Here is a 6340-nt window from a genome sequence, read left to right on the forward strand (position 1 = left end):
TGCTGCAGTTAATAAGAATTCAGTTTCCCGGTTTAACTGCCCTTTTCGCATGCACGTCCAAGTATTTTCGTTATTTTCATCTTTTGTTCTGAGTATCTTAGTAGTGCTACTATTCAGATGTTTATACAGTTTATTAGGTTTCTGCTATAGTATTTATTTTCTAGAAGTTTTGTTGATTGTCTTATGTATTTCTGTCCAATTCTCTTTTTCATTTATGTGGTTTTGATGTTGTCTGCTTCCAGAACCCTCCAGTGTTTATAGGCGTTTTGTTCCACTAGGACGCTCATCTCCATGAAAACTTATAGATATGCATCTTAATTGTTTAAGGTTCCATGTAACGATTCTTCATGTTTTGCTTCTGCTGCTGTTCTTCTGGCTCATGTGTATTAGTCTCTACTTTCAATGATTTTCCTTAATATATCAGCTGTTTTCATTATGGTGATAGGTTTAGAGAACTTATAGGTATGAAGCTTAAATGTTCTTGGCTCCATGTAGCGCTGCTTCATGTTTTATCTCTGTTGCAGTTTGTCTGGTCTTCGCTTGCGGTTCGTGTGTTTTAGTCTCCACATTTAAGGGGGTTCCTTAATATTTTTACTGTTTTCATTATTGTTGTTCGTTGAATCTTTCCAATCATTCCTCTGATTCCAATTTCTCTTATTCTTCTTTCTAAGTTTTTTTCGGAATTGTTCTTAGCGCTTCTAATATTATAGTTACTGTCTTGGTTTTCTTCGTCGTCCATGTCCTTTCAGCTCTCTGGCTAGCTGTGTGTATTTGCTCAGTTTCTCCTTTTCTTTGATATTCACCCTGTGGTCAAATGGACCAGCTAAGTATAGGATTCCACAGGACTTTTCTTTCTAGTTAATTATCACGACATCCGGTCTACTTGCTTGGATGGGTTTATCTATTTGTATGTCCATGTCCCATAGGATTTTGTGATTCTTATTTTCATGGTTTATGCTTGTACCAATTATCTGTGCGTTCGGGATGCAGCGGATTGCATTATTCTATGTACTAACCTCACCACTTGCTCGTGCCTGTTCTTGCATTCCTTTTGGGACAGTTTGCTGCACTCGCTTAATATATAGTTTATATTTTCGTCTTTATGTAAATAAAGTATGTATTTACTGTTTTCCTTTCTTTTCGCGGTCTATGTTTTGATGTGGTTGTTTTTATTGAATTATATTGTGCTGTTGTTAGGGATTCAGTGTCTCAGTTTACGTGTCATTTTCGCATCCATGTCCAAGTGTTTTCATTATTCTCCCTTTTTCTCATTCTTATGAATCTTGCGTGTAGTTGTTTATCTTCCAATTTTTTCTTATCTCATCTTATCTTTTGTCTCTCTGTTTTCTTTTTTATTGATTTTTTTTTCACTTTCTTTCGCTGTTTACGGTATTCTGGTTTATGTATTTTTCTAGTTATTTTTTTTTGTTTATTCACATAGGCTTCTATACAAACCAGTCCTCTTCCGGCGTATTTCCTTTTAACGTATAGTCGGTCAATATCGTCCTTTGGGCGTAGTGCATTGTGCATCGTCATGAGTTTCCTTGTCTTCTGATCAGCCTGTCTCAGTTCTTCTTTGCCCACCCTATGAACGCTCTAGAGCATCTTACTAGTGATACTTCCCATGTATTTATAGTTTAATAAGGTGGATGCTATATAATTTGGTTTCCAGGAGTTTTCTTGTTCGCTTTATGCATTCCTTTCCAATTCTCTATTTCATTTTTGTTACTTAGATGGTCTTCTTCCAGGACTCTCAAGTATTTATGGGCGTCTTGTTCCCCTAGTTCCTTATATCCGTTTGATTGAGTATTTCCATGCTTTCTGTCGTTTCCAGTTTTCCCTTTCATAGAATAGTAATGCGCACTTCTTTTTTTATACCAAACTCCATTTGGAGACCCTGGCTGAAGATGCTGGCAGTGTTTATTAGAGCCTCTATTTCCTTTTCGGTCCTTGCAAAAAGTTTCAGAATGTCCATGTACATTTCTCATTTCTCCTCTGTATTAGAGAACTTGTGTCCACTTTAGCAATTTCTCAGTGGCATCAGGGCTATGATAAACAGTAATAGTGAATCACCTTGGAAGATGCTTCTTTGTATGTTAATTTCTGTTGTGTGTTGTCCGTCAGTTGTCAGTTCCAGATTTAATGTGCTCATTGCATTTTCAATCACCTTTTTTTAATTTTCTTTTTCATCATCATCATCATCATCATCATCATCATCATCATCATCATCATCATCATCATCATCATCATCATCACCATCATCATCATCATCATGAATCACGCTTATCGCTCCGTCCGCTATCATGCTGTGTATTCCTAAAAAAGGAAAGTGGAATATTCCAAAAAGTGGAATATTCCAAATAAACTTGTCACCTCCTTGAAAATATAAAAAAAAAATTGGTATCGCTATTAAGGCAAAGTTAATAAAAATGATTTTTCTTTCTTGGCCTTTTGGCTAAGATCAAAGTGTAGTATATGTTCTTCATGCGCTACATTTCAATTTCTTCTCTCTCAGTGGAAGAGAAATCCTTTAAGACTAAGGCAATTTTTCTCCACGTTAAAAAACAACTCCGGTGTTTAAATCTGTCCCGTAGGGAGGTATTGTGAATAGGTACTATGTTTAATGTAACAAAGTTTTAATATTAAAAAAGTAACTGGAAAAAGTTATTTTTTGATTTAATTACAAAATGCATTGGAAATGCCACTTCTGATTAATTATAAAACGCCCTGGAAAATGTCCGTTCTGATTTTTAAAAAATTTACTTACCTCCCCACAAGGGCGGAATTAGACATGAGGTCGGTTATAAATTTAGGGGAAAACCAGCTCCCCAAAAGGGCCACTCTGGTCAATAACAAAAATAAAAATTGTATCAGTAATGAAGGATTTTCCTCCATTAACCACGAACAAAAAAGGGGAGAATTTAAGTCACTAGAATGCTGAAACTGATACGATACCAAGAAATTCATGTTGAAGCAATGGTTGCCTAAACCCTAACCGTGTTAATGTTTTTTTATGTATTACTTTCGAAAAGCTGCTGAAAGAGTTTATGATTTAAACATTATTTGTTTAAAGTATATTTTAAGCAGTGGGTTAAGCGATATAAAGTCAGTCCCGGAAATTACTCAAACCGTTTACGATTTAAATATTACTTTATTTCATGTATATTTTTAACTGTGGGTGGGGGATATTCAATCAGTCCCGAAAATGGGTAAAACCGTGTATGCATTACACATTACTTTATTTAATGTATATTTTTAACATTGGGGTGGGAAATATGAAGTAAATTTTTAGTAAACGAGGGCGACGAGGATGGTGTAAATTATAAAAGAATTATTGTCGAAATTGGTAACATATCCAAGAATTACGAAAAATGACGAAATGTGATTTATTTGATTGGTTTGTTTATAATAAAATAATCAGCCTAAACAATATATCAAAGTTATTATATAAGTAAAGGGGAAGGATATAAGGAGGGCTTAAATTAGTAAGGATTATTGTCGAAATTAGTAACATATCTAAGAATTACGAAAAATTATGAAATATTAGTTAATTGATTGGTGTGTTTGTAAGGAAATAATCAGCCTAGACAATATATCAAATTTATTATTTACTAAAGAGGGAAGGGCGAAAATGTGGGTTAAAATTATGAAAAATGATTGTCGAAATAAGTAACATATCCAAGAATTATCAAACATGATTAAATGTGATTTCATGCATTAGTGTGTTTGCAATAGCATAATAATCCCAGACAATACTTCAAAGTTATTATTTTCTTAAGGAGGGGGCGATAATATGAATATCAATTATGGAAAATGATTGTCGAAATTAGTAACATACCCCAAAATCATGAAATATGATGAAATAGAGGTGGATTGATTAGTGTGTTTGTAATGAAATAATCAGCCCAGCAAATGTATTAAAGTTATTATTTTAGTAAGGTTGGGCGACAACGTTGGTTTAAATTATAAAAAATATTGTCAAAATTAGTAACATATCCAAGAATTATGAAAAATGATGAAATGTGAGTTGATTGATCTGTGTGTTTGTAATGAAATAATCAGCTTATAAAATATATCAAAATTATTATTTTAGTAAGGTGTGCGATATGGTGAGTTTAAATGATGAAACATTATTGTCAAAATTAGTACCATATCCAAGAATTATTAAAAATGATGAAATGGGAATAATAGATAGTTGTGTTTTTTATAAAATAATCAGCCGATACAATATATCAAATTTAATATTTTAGTAAAGGGAGGGGCTACAATGTGGGTTGAAATTATGAAAAATTATTGTCGAACATAATAACATATTCAATACTTATAAAAAAGGATAAAATGTGAGTTAATTGACCGGTGTGTTTGTAATGAAATAATCAGCTCAGGAAATATATCAAAGTAATTTTTTTTAGTAAGGGAGCTTCAATTAATTAATTTAATTAAAAAAAAACTAGAATAATATGATTGTGTCTTCTTTCATGCTGAACAGAACGCTCACAATTTCCACAGGTCCCGCTCGTTATTATTATTATTATTATTATTATTATTATTATTATTACTACTACTATTATTTTTATTATTATTATTTTTAATTATTACTATTATTATTATTATTATTTAATTATTATTTTTATTATTAATATTATTATTACTATTATTATTTTTATTATTATTATTGCTGTTATTATTATTATTATTATTATTATTATTATCATTATTATTATAGCTGCTGTTGTAGTTATTATGAAAATGGTAATGAGTAATAATAAGCTTTCATTCCTAAGCAACCACGTTTATGCATATTACTTAATAAACACAACAAAACGAAGTAGACAGTAATCGTTATCTAAAATGTCACCCACCTTATCTGAATTTTCGCTTTTGTTTCGGTCGTTACCTTCTGATAAAATATCAACGTCGTCCACAATCCGTTTTTTGTTAGTCTAAATATCACTGCATGTATTAATTTGCATCCTGCGTAAATGGAATTACATGTATTAAGGTAAAGATAAATGTCATAAAATCATTCCATTTGAAGCGAATTTTTTATTCTTCTTAGCGATGAATCCAGCGATTTTATAAGACATTTATTCCCGATTCATTATCAAAGGTTAAACTAGAATATGCTAAACATACGGTACTTCTACTATTAGCTTGTATTTTGTAGAATGTTTATCTTTAATTTCAAATGATCTGTTATAAAATAAGTTATCCTTAAAATACCGTTGTTTTACATATTTTAAAATATGATTTTTGCTAGAACTGATCGATTAAATTACAACTGTTTTAAAATAATTTATTCTTCTTTTTTCAGAATGTGGAATACTAGATTTAAAAAAAAGCAAATTCGCACAATATTCTTATTTCTATGCAAGGTATTCCAAAAAGCTGCAAATAGAGCTCGCGATATCAATGATACGTTTCACACTACAAGTGAAATTAGGTGGTTTAAGAAATATTTTGACGGCGACGAGAGTCTTGAATATGATGAACGTAGTGGTCGGTCATATGATGGTGACAACGAACAATTAGCAAGTTCTTCAACGGTTTGTCTTAGTCGAAGACAAACCGTTCAAGAACTTGCTTCTGAATTAGACATTATTCGACAATTTTCAACCACTTTAGATAGATTAGATTAGAAGACAAAACACTTGATCAATGAGTGCATAACGAATTGAACTACAACCAAGAGACACGCCGTAATGAAGTATGATCTTTCTTTCTTTTTCACAAACAGTCCAACCCGTTGCTAAACCTTATATATATATATATATATATATATATATATATATATATATATATATATATATATATATAGAGAGAGAGAGAGAGAGAGAGAGAGAGAGAGAGACAAACATTCGAAAAAACAACGTACGGGCCCCATTCACTAACAACCCCATCAGGAGGTAATCGCTGGATATCAAAAGATGCAAAAAAACTTATTAAATTATCAGGCAAGGGAAATATCCTGGAAAAAAAAATGAAAGAAAATGCGAATGGGAAATTAGACGAGTCAAGTCACGCCGTTTTTATCATTTTCTGCTTTGGAATCTACCATTGGTCAACATCTAAAATCCATCCTGTGCTAATGCCTATCAAATAGATTGTTTCGAAATATTGCACTGAGCTTACTCTAAAAAAAAAAAAGATTTTGGAGTCAGTCCGGATTCTTTCACGCAAGCCATCGCTTTGGCTACAGAAGAGAATTCCTTAAATCATTAAACTTGCTCTGAGATATATCTTGTTCGTACTTATACCCGTTCATCTCAATTGTACGCATATTTCTTATTGTTGTGTATATATTTCACATAAAACTCACCATTTCTTCTCTTTTTTTACT

The 6340-nt window shown here is 31.9% G+C and overlaps 1 pseudogene; it reads left to right on the forward strand.

Moving 5' to 3' along the window:
- Positions 1–2435: 2435 nt before the first annotated feature.
- Positions 2436–2550, forward strand: LOC145293485 (U2 spliceosomal RNA; annotated as a pseudogene).
- The last annotated feature ends 3790 nt before the right edge of the window (positions 2551–6340 follow it).

This window comes from Euprymna scolopes, chromosome 14 (assembly GCF_053919585.1).
Source record: "Euprymna scolopes isolate OS-2025 chromosome 14, ASM5391958v1, whole genome shotgun sequence".
NCBI lineage: Eukaryota > Metazoa > Mollusca > Cephalopoda > Sepiida > Sepiolidae > Euprymna > Euprymna scolopes.